Source organism: Nematolebias whitei, chromosome 7 (assembly GCF_014905685.2).
Source record: "Nematolebias whitei isolate Nwh7 chromosome 7, NemWhi1, whole genome shotgun sequence".
Lineage (NCBI taxonomy): Eukaryota > Metazoa > Chordata > Actinopteri > Cyprinodontiformes > Rivulidae > Nematolebias > Nematolebias whitei.
In genome coordinates this window covers 19,380,907-19,394,465 of record NC_056504.1, presented here as the reverse complement: position 1 = coordinate 19,394,465, position 13,559 = coordinate 19,380,907, and positions in this window count along the sequence as shown.

The window sequence follows — 13,559 nt, the reverse complement described above, 5'->3', positions numbered from 1 at the left end:
TTCTGGTCCGGTCAAACCCATACCCTTTAACAGGTTTTACTCTGGACCGGCCTCACCTCAAACATATATAAACCATGAGTTCTTGTAACGAACTTAATTCCTGTCCCTCGAAGAAAACACGAAGAATCCGTAATTTAAATATAGTTCTGTAATGTTTATTTTCAGTTTGAGTGATGACATGGAAATTATGGCAAATATTGAATATGAATATGAACCAATAATATTATTTTAAAAAGTAAATGGCATAAATCTGAAGACTTTGAGAAGGGGTTTTGATTCAGTTTGGACTAAGGTCTAGCTCTTAACGTTAAAATTTAGGTAAGTTTATCTCAGATTCATAAATTAAATTATCTAAACAAACTTAGTTGGCACTGTTCAGTGGTCCTCTCATCAGAAGGAAGATGTTCATCTCTCATTACCACAGCGGATGCATGAAGGAAGCTGGTGGCCCGCTGTCCCAAGAAGGATGTCGTTTCTCATGGCTGCAGTTTGTTCAGCTTGTACCTTTAGCTCCAGGGTGTTTGAGGTTTTTCAGGATGTCCACCATCTCTCAGCTGGACACGTCTTCCATCATATGGCTGTTGTTTCTCAGAGAGTCTCATCAACTCTCCAACCACTCATTCCATCTGCTCAGCTCAGCTGATGATCCAAAGCCAACTTTCCTCATTGGCTGCCATCTCGCAACTCCCTTGTGTTCAGTATACCTGGCACCAGGAAGATGGGCCCCTTAACTTTTAACCAGTCAGAGGGCTTCTTACAGTAGGAGTATCCCACTGTATAATTAATGTAATTAAAATGTCCCTTCTCAAAGGGAAGGTAATACAATGACCCTTTGTTAAGGATGTGTGACACCATGCTGATTCAAACAATATAGGTTTCTTTGAATCAGAACTTCAACTGGGGGTTAACTTCCTTTATTGTCATGGTGACCAGTCTCTGTTGATAAGGCCAAGTGAAGCTCTTTGATCAAGACCCTTCTTCAGGAGTCTCAACGTCTGGTGACTCAGCATAAAAGGTGAATTATACGAAGGGGGTCCAGAATCATGTAACAAGTGTAGTGAACTTGACCTGATGTCAAACTAAGCCTAAGGTCAAAACACTTGACCTTAAGAACCTTGTGGGACAGAAACTGTTATTTCATTGATCTGCATCCAGAAATACAGTTTGACCCATCCTGAGACTTTCTTTCTTGAATTAATCAAGTAGAAATGACAATTCTCTATGATCATTACTATTTTACAAATGTTTGATAATCAAATTGTGTTAGTTCACTCAATGTTTACAGGTTGAAGAGAACTACTCATTTTTATTTACATAAACAGTAAGTAATGATTTTTATTCCTCATTCAAAGAAGAAATCAGGGTAATATGCATTTCTTGATTTTTCTGTCTTCAATGAGCAAATTTGTAAGTGTGTTAAGGTTCAAGTTTCGGTCAACTAAAAGTTTACTGAAAAAGAAATGTCATGTTTAACTTTTACAGCAGATAATAGGAGTAGAGACTCCACGAAGTCTGAAGTTCTCCAAAAATCTTTCTGTCTGTCACTAAAACAATCCTTGACTTTTCATAACACCTTACATCACAAACCACACCTCTTTCTGGTCCATCGACCAATCAAAAAGCTCTCAAATGACCCGGAAGTCGACCCATTTAAATGTGGCAACTTCCCAGTACAGCTGGTGCGCTCAGGAATGAGTTCAACATGGGAGTTTTCAGAGCTTGAAAGTTTTTCCTGGAGAAGAGTTCCAGACTTTAACTCTCTGAAGAGAGTTAAAGAGTTCAGAGTTCTTGGATGCTAACGCAGGCGTCCAGAATGCTTCTATTGGAATCCAGAATGCAGGGACGATTTTGGGAATTATAACTTCTGTTTGGATAACCTCGCACGACTCTCGAAGTATTTTAGCTGTTCTCAACGGAGACGCTGAAAGAGTCAAAGGAAGGATTCTATACCGACGCTGATCTATCATCAACCAGGTAAAAGTTCTACTTCGACCAAGCGTACCGTGACCAAGCTGAGAACTGAAGGAGCGTGCACGTTTCTGGTCAAACAGATTAATTCCCTCACACATCTCTCTGTAAGATAAATCTCCATTTTCCATCTTAAACTCTCCTTTCTCCTAAAATCATTACAGATATTTTAGAAATATCTGAAGCAAAGTTCTCAATCACCGCCGTGTGATTGATGTCTGCTGTTCTGCTGAGAAGTGAGGACAATCGCCGTATTGTTCCAACTTCCTGTGAAACTAGCCATGTTATTGTTTTCATATTTTGCCAAATTAATGTAAATGTGTGATGTTAAACTTTGATTCTGCAAATAAATGACCGCATTCATTTTGATGGGTCAAAGATAAATAACGTCTCTCGTTACATTTCTGTTAAATTCAACGCACGACATTTACACAGTCAGAAAAATGAAGAACTCGCGAAATGTATGAATATATCCTGCATATGTCATACTACACAAGTCAGGGTGGTCCCAACTGTAGATTTTAACACACACACAGAAGGTTAACAAAGAAACTTCCTGTGTCAGAGCAGGATGCCAGTATCTGTCCCAGATTGGCAGGAAAGGAGGGGGTGGGGTAGACGTGGTGTCTCTGAGGACATTTGTCTTAAGTTTCTTGGAAGGATGGATGCTACAATTGTCTTTTTGGAAGATAAAACTCCGTCCTAGTCTCAGGTCTCTTGCAGACTCAAACAGGTTTTCTTCCAGAATGGTCCTGTATTTGGCCCCATCCCTCTTCCCATCAATTCTGACCATCTTCCCTGTCCCTGCTGACAAAAAGCAGGCCCAAACCATGATGCTTCCACCACCATGTTTGACAGTGGGGATGGTGTGTTCAGGGTGATGAGCTGTGTTGGTTTTACGCCAAACATATCGTTTTGCATTGTGGCCAAACAGTTCAATTTTGGTTTCATCTGATCAGAGCACCTTCTTCCACATGTTTGGTGTGTCTCCCAGGTGGCTTGTGGCAAACTTTAAACAACACTTTTTTATGGATATCTTTGAGAAATTACTTTCTTCTTGCTACTCTTCCATAAAGGCCAGATTTGTGCAGTGTACGACTGATTGTTGTCCTATGGACAGACTCTCCCACCTCAGCTGTACATCTCTGCAGTTCATCCAGAGTGATCATGGGCCTCTTGGCTGCATCTCTGATCAGTCTTCTCCTTGTTCGAGATGAAAGTTTAGAGGGACAGCCGGGTCTTGGTAGATTTGCAGTGGTCTGATACTCCTTCCATTTCAATATGATTGCTTGCACAGTGCTCCTTGGGATGTTTAAAGCTGGGGGAAATCTTTTTGTATCCAAATCCAGCTTTAAACTTCTCCACAACAGTACCTGTCTGGTGTGTTCCTTGGTGTTCATGATGATCTCTGCGCTTTGAACAGAACCCTGAGACTATCACAGAACATGTGCATTTATACAGAGACTTGATTACAAACAGGTGGATTATATTTATCATCATCAGTCAATTGGAACAACACTGGATCATTCGTAGATCCTCACTAAACTTCTGGAGTGAGTTTGCTGCACTGAAAGTAAAGCGGGCCGAATAATATTGCACGCCATACTTTTCAGGGGTTTTTTTTGTTAAAAAAGTTTGACACATGCAATAAATTTCATTCCACTTCACGATTGTGTCCCACTTGTTAATTCTTCACAAAAAAATTAAATTTTATATCTTTATGTTTGAAGCCTGAAATGTGGCAAAAGTTTGAAAAGTTCAAGGGGGTCGAATACTTTCGCAAGGCACTAAAGGCACTATATAAATATATATATATATATATATATATATATATATATATATATATATATATTAGGAATGTGCAATATGGCATAAAATTCATATCACGATATGTATTGTGAAGGGTGGCGATAACAATATATCTCGTGATATGTTTTTGGTATAAAACTTGCTAAAAATAAAAGCATAGGGTGTCCTTTTGCCATCATATATTTTGAATTAAGAAAATTCCACTACTAGGTCCAGAGAGTTTTTAAATAATAAACAAATCAAGTATTAGACTTCTATCTTGTAGTGCAAAACAGTGCAAAAGATATCAAATGTAGTTTTAGCAATATGTTTTAAACAAAAAAATGTGTTGTTAACTGTTATCAGTTTCCAGTCTTGGGCAGCACGGTGGCGCAACTGGTAGAGCTGCTGCCTCTCAGCGAGCAGGTCCTTGGTTCAAACCCCGGTCCAGGGGCCTTTCTGGATGGAGTTTGCAGTATCGGAGAAACTGAGACGTTTATTTTCTAAACATAACGTCCCAGTGGCTTTTAAACCCCAAAATACATTATGGCAAAGACTGGTTCATCCCAAAGCTCCAGTCCCCCAGCACAAACAGAGTAAAATTGTGTATGCTGTTCAGTGTCAGGAGGGCTGTGATCAGTCTTACATCGAGGAAACAAAACAGCCACTGGCCAAAAGGATGGCCCAGCACAGAAGATCAACATAATCAGGCCAGGACTCTTCAGTCTACACTCATCTCCAGGCCAGTGGTCACTCTTTCAGGGATTAAGATGTTCACATCCTGGACAGAGAGGAACTATGGTTTGAGAGAGGAGTAAAGGAGGCCATCTTTGTGAAAATAAATCGTCCATCGTTAAACAGGGGTGGAGGCCTCCGGGTTCAACTGTCCCCCTCTTACAATGCTGTTATTGCTAGTATTATTCAACCCCCTGTGAATAGTAAACAGCCACCAGTGTGCTAATGATTCATTGTTGGGCTGATGGTCCTTCTTGACCATGTGAGCAGCTGATTTTGGTTGTCAGCAGCAAACTGGTTGATCCACTCTGAGAAGGTGCTATTTAAGAGACTGAGCTGAATACAGCACCTCAGACTGAGGAAGCCTTTCGGATGAAAGACGAAACGTATCTAGATTTTTTTGCTTTGTTTTGTTTTTTTTGAATGTCCAGAGGACCAGATTCAACTTTTTTAGATAATAGTAGTATGGCATGCTGTTGGCTATTGTATCATGTAAGCGGTAAACATGGCTGTAATGACAAATTTAAAAAAGTTCAAGACAAAAACAACTGGACTTTATTTATTATACTATATTTTATACTTTTTTTTTTTTTATGAACTTTTTAGAATTTACCATGTCCTGGATGACTGAGAATCTTCACCAGCTTTTAATGACTCAATCGGCCTTTAATGACTCAGTCGGCCTTTAATGACTCAGTCGGCCTGCCATAGCCTCCCCACCTTCATTCTGCTCTTTGCTTGAAACTGTTAAAACAGCTGCACCACCCCGGCGACATGCAGCTGATTTGACCATTAAAGTACATTTATTAAGCAAATATTAGACTGAGGCACACCTTGGCTATAATTTTGAGCAAACAAATAATTGTTTAGGTTCTTTTCTTGTTAAATTTCTGAGAAACGGGCCGCGTTCCTTCTCTCTTTTCTTGTCCCCTGTGCATTCATGGAGCACTGAGGCAGCAAAACTATTTAAAAAAAAAGCTGATTTGACCATTAAAGGACATTTATTAAACACATTTTAGACTGAGACACACATTTACTATAATTTCGAGCAAACAAATAATTGTTTTTAAGTGTTAATCTAGTTAAATTCTTGTTAAAGTCCTCCCGTGCACGCTCCCGCGGCCGCCATTTGGCAGCCCATCGGTTTTTGGCACAACACCGGTCCACATTTCCAGGTTTGGCCCACATTTCCTTGTTGTCGGCGGTGATGTGTAACTAACGCGACACGCCAGCGGTGACACATAATAGATGCGACGTATACGGCGAAGCAACATATTTATGGATTTTTCCACTTTATTAGACAAATATGGACTGATGCGACTTATAGGGTGGAGTGACGTGTCCGACGGAAAATATGGTACATACGTATATATATTTCTCATGCTTATTCATGGGGCTCAGTTTCAACCACAAATTGATACAACTGCATTCCTTATACTGTTTGGCCCGGTAACACTCTATTTGTTGATCAAAGTATTTCAAAACTGTAGATACACTATAATTCCCCTATATCTTCAGGACACAATTTGTATTAAAAGAAAGTGGCTGTTACAGTACAACACAGTTTGGCTGTGTAGCCAAAGTATGGGAGGATTCCTTTGGGTAATGAAATAACAATGCACAATGAGTGCTAGGGTTGAGGTATTGCCATGGTCTTTGTCCATTAGACCTGCCTGCAGCCTGCTTTTGTGCTGCTCTGATATTAGTACAAAGCTCCCAGCTGTATTCCAGCTAGAAATTTTTTTTTTTTGGACAGACACAAACATAAACAATAGGAAAAAGGAGGCTGCAATGTGGCCATGAAGATAACACCTAATCTATCACACCTCAGGATGTACATATAATAGGAAATGAGAGTTTAAAGGTTTAGAATAATCACAGATGTCAGGAGTTATTTTTCACTTTGCCAAGTATATGAGTTGCCTTGGAAATATGATGTCTTGAGGAGTCATGTTGAGAGCAAAGCTGGCACAGGGACCACTGCCTGTGTAAGTCAGGTGGGGGAAATGATTGAGGTCACAGAGCCCGATGACTGACAGCTCCACAGGACACAGAACATTCAAACCAAGCTGTGGGGACAGTCACCTAACAGAGGGCAAACAGGCCTTTGACCAAGCGACCTGCTCCATAAAGTGACTGGAACACACCACGCCATTCACAGATGGCTTTGAGAAATTAGTGGCCTGTATTTGTGATGTATGGCTCACCCTGGTCACAAATAAAAACATGAATAAGTCCACTGCGGCTACCTGACATGCAAATTTTCACATAAAAGAATAGGAACCAACACACTGTTAAGGTACCAGTTTATTCCGAGTGTAAGCAACTCATCACACGATTGGTTCATTGCAAATCCATTTAGTGTGCAGCACATTAATCATGCTGCAGGCTGCCAAGGTTTGCCATTTATGCTACTCTGTAGATTACAAGAGAAGGGTGTTGGAAATTCTGCTTAATAGCGAGGTAGCTCTCATTACGTTTCCGCATTCATTCATTTCTCCAGTGTTGCGTGTGGTCTTACATGAATTCAAAGATGCTTGATAGAGAAGCAGGGGACTTATTCAGTATGTGCATAGAATTTGCAGAGGTCTGTGCATGAGGCTCTTCTCTGAAAGCTAAGCAGCATGTTCACAAAGTTTAAAAGGGGTATTACTGGGTTATTTGGGGAAATAGCCTGCTATATAGTTGAAATAGATATCATTATAGAGTTCTCAGTCTCCCCAGCAAAATCTCATGGGTTTGCTCTCTATTATATTTTTCTTACAGAAATGCAATATGGATTCTGAAATTTTATTTAGTTATAATGTAATGTTACATCATAGGAGACTGAGTCTGGATCACAACAAAGTATCACAAATTAATCAGGGATATAATAATAGCATTGAAAAACATAAAGCCTGCAACTCATGCATCAAAACTACATGACCCTTACTTCTAACATGCCTACTTATTAGAGCAATATCTTACAACAAAATTCATCTCTGGGAATTGTACCAAAACATTTACATACATTATTAAAAACTAATTAGAAAAAGTCTTCTATCCAATGGAATCAGCAGATTGCGACAAATCTTCTCTTCATCACAATCTTTAATCCTGTAAGACACATTGGCAGTAATTGAAAGGAACAACTTCCTTTTAACAGGTAGAAACCTCCAGCAGAACCAGGCTCAGGATGGGCGACCATCTGCTTTGACCGGCTGGGGTTACATAAGACAAGAAAGAGACAAACACAGAAAGACTGGTTCACATGTACATTTGTAGTTTATATGGGAAGAAAAATTAAGAAAAACATGTTTATTAATTAAATAAGTAATTCGAAATACAAGCATGGAGAGTAAAGCAAGTAAAGACAAAATGATGCAGTGTGGTGAGTTTGCACTCTGGCAGTCTAAGCCTTTAGCAGTATAATTAACGGCATTACCCAAGCCAAACCCAAGATTTATTAAAAAACAAAGTCTTAAGCCTTGTCTTAAAGTAAACACAATGTTTGGCTCACAGACAAAAACTGGAAGTTGGTTCCACAAGAGAGGAGCCAGATAACTGAAAGCTCTGCCTCCCATTCTACTTTAAAAAAGTCTAGGAACCACAAGTAAACCTGTAATCTGGGAGTCATTTGCTCTGTTATGACAATTTGGAAAATAATATCTTTATTATAATATGGAACTTGGTTATTGAGAGCTTTATTTGTTAAAAGTAAGACATTAAATCTGTTCTGAATTTGATGGAGCAAGTGGTGAGAAGCTAAAATTGGAGATTTATGATCTCTCCTTTTAACACTCTCTGAAAATCTAGCAGCAATGCTTTGGCTTACCTGAAGACTTTTAAATAGGGTTCTAGATGCCAAGATAAACCAAGGACCAGTTTTTTCTGCATCATTTTGGGACAATAAATGTCTTATTAATTGACATTGTGCAGGTGTAATAAAGCAGTCCTGATACCATTTTTTTTTTGTGAGGGTTAAATAACATCCTGATAAAACATAACACTAAGCTTCTTTACATTAGAACAAGGGGCCAAATTAATGTGATTAATGTGAACGGCTGTAAAGTCTTCTCAAGATTCTCAAGTCCAAAACCAACAACCTATATCTTGCCTGAGTTTAAAAGCAGCAAGTTAAAAGTCCTTAAGGTTTTTATGTTCTCAAGACATGCTTGTGAACTAAATGACAATGTGGATCTGTCAGAATTCATGGATACATTTATTTGAGGATCATCAGCATAACAATAAAAAATACCATATGATGTCTAATAACTTTATCTAATTCAAGTCAATGCAGATCAGTTCAGTTTATTTATATTGCACCATCACAACATAAGTCGCCTCAGGGCACTGAACAAAAACATTTACATAAATTAATTACATACACGATCAAATAAGAAAAGAAAAAGACGTAATCGGAGAGCCTACACAGACAGTAATTACAGATTCCTGTCACACTCCAGTCTGTGTTGGGGCCTTGGGTTTGGGCCAGACTGACCCAGAGCAATCTCCCTTATGAGTGACAAGTGATCAAGTGAGAGCTTAAACTATCTGTAGTGATTAAGTGCATTATACAAAAGATTCATAACCTATGATTTTAATTTTAGCAATGGTTTTATACCATTTGCCGTTTCTGACACAATCACTGACCCCCGAGCTTCATGCATGGAGCAGAGCACTGCCATCTAGGATGACCAGGTAAAGGACGTTGCTCAAGTGCCCATAGTGTGGCAAATGAGGGTGGAGGCAAATGAGGGTGCTTCACATTTCCCACCCAAATTAAGTTGTAACGGTTCAGGGATTCAACACCCAACTTCCTAAACACAGTCTTGTCACTAATTTTTGGAACTGCATTTCTGGAATTTACTTCTGTAAATTATGGGAAACTGCGACAAAGTGAAGATTCAACACAATGTGCTGCTTCCTTAAATAGATAACTTTTACTAATTGGCCGTTTTTATGTATGTAAATGTTTTTGTTCAGTGTCCCGAGACAACTTGTGTTGTGACTTGGCACTATAGAAATAAACTGAATTGAACTGAATTAAATTACATCAGTCAACTGTTGACCATCTAGATGGTGGTTAAAAAAGTGCTGTTCTTAATAGGAATCTGTCCAAATTTAACCATTTGATAGACAATCCAGGGTCAAGATCAGGACCCCTTAGTTATAGTCTTACACACATCTCTGCATCTTTCTTATACACACCAATACGCCCATTGGGACTGTGTAGTGTCTGTTCTCAGTGGGAGCACGGCCCAAATTAAATAAACTAAAAATCAACTCTGGAAGACTACGCTTAAGGTTTTTTTTTTTTTTTTTTTTATCCTATAGTTAGTTTTGGCTTAGGTTATCCTGAGCTATCCCTTTAGTTATCCTGGTGTGTATCCTTAGACAGCTAAAGAACATGCTGATCATATTTTTTCATTCTGCTGTCTTTACGCTCTCTACTAATGATTGCACATGCAAATATTGCTGCTATTAGTGTTGTGTTATTGCTTTTCTCCCCATAGACTTAATCTTGGACCAATACTTCTATGTTTGTCTGTGTCTCTTTCCTGTCATCTTAACCTTTAGCCAGCTGAGGCAGATGGCCACTCATCCTAAAACTGGTTCTGCTCTAAATATAAAATGAATTACAACTTAATTCTGGGCAAAGTCATGTGGATTTGACATCTATAAAAATATGTACATAAGTGCATGCACTGGAACCCCTGCAGTGCTTGTGGGGTCGTATGCATATGGAATAAAAGTGCATATGCTAACTACATGGGGGCAAACTGACAATGGTTTATGTGCATGAGAGTGATGTGATGTCATGCACTTGGTACAGTTTGGCAGAATTAACTTTCACCTTTAGGTTTTCAGATAAAATACACAGATGTTGTGCAGTTGTATTATTTTTAGCCTAAAAACAAAGATGAAAGTAACCCACCACTCAGTATGGCACAGAACATAATTCTATTGTCTATCCCTCAAAGCAGAGAAAGTGAGGGCTCTGATTTATTCATAAGCTGGTCTCTATCTGCCACGAAGCATTAGACAAAGGCAGATCACACAAAAGGCAACAATTCTGTTAGGAGAAACAAATTGCAAATCAAAATAAGTCAAAGCAAGGTGTGAGCAGTTCACTGTCCTCTTCCGCTGCACAGGTTGCTCCATTCAAACAATGGAGGAGTAAAGCTTTCCCTTTCTGAAACTGAGGAAAATAAAATAAAACATTTTGTCTTGATGGCTGGTTGTCAAGTTGTGCCATTAAGCTTAACAATACAGTCTACTCACGTCCTCTGCTGTGTTGTTTCTTTTTATTCTTGCAGTTGCACGACAAAATATTGCAACATGATTTGAGCTGCAAAGCCTTCCTCACGTTTTTGTGAGCTGTGGTTAGAGAGTGAAGGTCACCATTTTGTCCTGTTTACCTGGCCTCATGCAGGTGGACCACATGATCTCTGAGATTCTGCCTTCACTGATGTGGCTCATCATAATATACTTTAGTTCATTACAAGTCATAGCAATAGCATACACACACCACACACACTATATATATATATATATATACATACCCATTGTATACTGTCCTTGTTGCTATGGAGGCACACAGAAGTGCAGCGGCTTCTTGTGCTCCCAGGATTAAGGTTTATTTTAATTATTTTTATTCCTATGAGGCTGTTTTAGGCAATAGTTCAGTGAAAAATTTATGGATCAAGTACAGCTCAACCAAATTGATGGCCATCAGAGACAGTTTGGTTATTAATATATCACTGAGGCTGAAATCTGCACTCGGCAGACAGTGGCTCCTGAAGACAACAGAATGGCGCAGCAAAGTGCGAGGAGCAATGGTCAAGAGGAAACAATGTGTCCGCAAACAGAAGAGGGGGAAGCGGGTGGGCAGTTAAACGCTTCCGTAACAATCTATCTTTATGCAGCACTTGTTTATTACATTCGCTTATCCAGCAAATTATTGTATAATTCTGTCCTTACTACTTAATACTTGAAAATGCTTTGCTTTGATATTGTTTTATAAATTCTATAACGTTTTAATAGAAAGTCAACTGTTGTATAAAGTTTGTTGTTCATTTATTCAAATATAAGCATCAGAGAAATTTGGAAATGTTCAATATGCTTAAAATTCTAAATAAATTGACAATGACATTGTACTAACCAGTGTACTTTGATTTCTCAGCACAGTATACCCACTACAAAAATGTAGACTACACCACTGGAATGGAGTTTTGGCTTATGGACAGATTAAAGATGTGACACCGGTTCTGCAATGATGCAGCCAGTCTTAATAAATAAGGTGGAAGCTCATCTGGTCCTGCAGATTTTTTTAGAATCTAGACTTTTTAACAATTTATTAACCTCACTAACAGAAAACAGTGGAAATGAAAAGTGTGGTTTACTGAGGACTGACTTGTAGGAGAGATTTAATTTGTAGACGTTTGGTTTAAAGGAGAAGTGGCTGATTTTCCATGAGTAACTGGGGCAAACAAGGAACTAAGCAACGAAATGTTTGTTGAAACAGTTCAGGCGCTCGTGCTTATTTGACACAGGAACAGAGTTAACAAGATGTGGTGGCAGGTCAGATGAATGCGAGCTGCCGAGAGAGATTTGATGGTTTTCCAGAATCTTTTAGGATCATTTAGATCTTTGGAGGTCTGAGATAAAAACTAGTTACGTTTTGCGGCTTTGATGGAAGTTGTACAATGATTCCTCAGCTGTCGAAAATGCAACCAGTGTCTGAACCAGAATGTTTGTTTTAACAACAATTAACAATGGTATTATTAAATGGATTAACAACAGTATTAACAACCACTGTAAAATAATGAACATTTAAACCACAGCCTGTCCCACCACAACCACCCCACATCCACCATTGTGATCAGGTCATTCTGGATCCATAGCTCTCTATGAAGTCGACACTTTTGGCTAAAAATTCATTTTGTATGTCGAAGAGAGAGTTGGGAAAAAATATAACCCTTACAAGGTTATATATGCCAGTATGACAGATAACTTCAAAGTTTTTGCCAATATAACATCACACTGAATGATTAAATTTATTTACAAATGATGGCTGAAACTTGCTGGGACTGAGTGTGAACAATTGTAGTGCTCAGTAAAATATATAAACATTATCAACAAGTTAAGATTTGATGCCAAATACAATCTGAAACCATAGCTGATTCCTGCTGCAATACATTTCTCTCAGGTACTCTCCAACACTCAGCGCATTAACTGAAGTCTAGTTTTGATCACATTCAGCTGCATACATGGGACTCCACCGCTGTGACCAAAAACATTTGAGTACCAGGGGTGTACTAGGGCATGAATGTGTACCAAACCATCACTGCACAGATGCCAGGGTCCGGTGCATGCAATCACAAAATAATATGCTAGTTGCAGTCAATTACCATTCTCATCTATAGGAGGATACAAGATTTTTTTTTTTTTGGTAATATATATTTGCTTTTTCTAACTGCCATGAAAGAAAAAAAGCAGAGGAAGGTTACAATACCAAGCACTCTACACCAGTGCAAAAATGGAATGGCCCATATAGATGACACAAGGGTTTGAACACCTGCCTTTTAATAACAAAGCAGCAAAGTGAAAAAACTTTGTCCTGGTTATCAGCAACTGCAGTTTAAATCACAAGGCAGACATATGGAAAGCAAAAAAGTTATAATTTATATACTATGAAATGCCCTCTGGCATCTGATAATATTAGTTAAATAAAACCATTTTAAAAGCTGCACTCATGTGCAAATCATCAAAATGGGAGTGCTCACCTTCTGCATGAGTTGTTTTTTTCTGAGTCGTCTGAAAGGACGGAAATAATGCATGCATTTAATTTTACCTCACTTCTCCAAATTAACACTAGTTGAAGGAGTGTGTATTAATGTGGCCCTGTGGCTGGAAACCTGTTTAGGGAGAACCCCACTTCTCGCCCAAAGACCACTGCAGATAAGCATCAGCAGGTAGGATTTATGGATGAATGGATGGATGGATGGATGGATGTATGGATGGATGGATGGATGGATGTATGGATGGATGGATGGATGGATGGATGGATGGATGGATGGATGGAT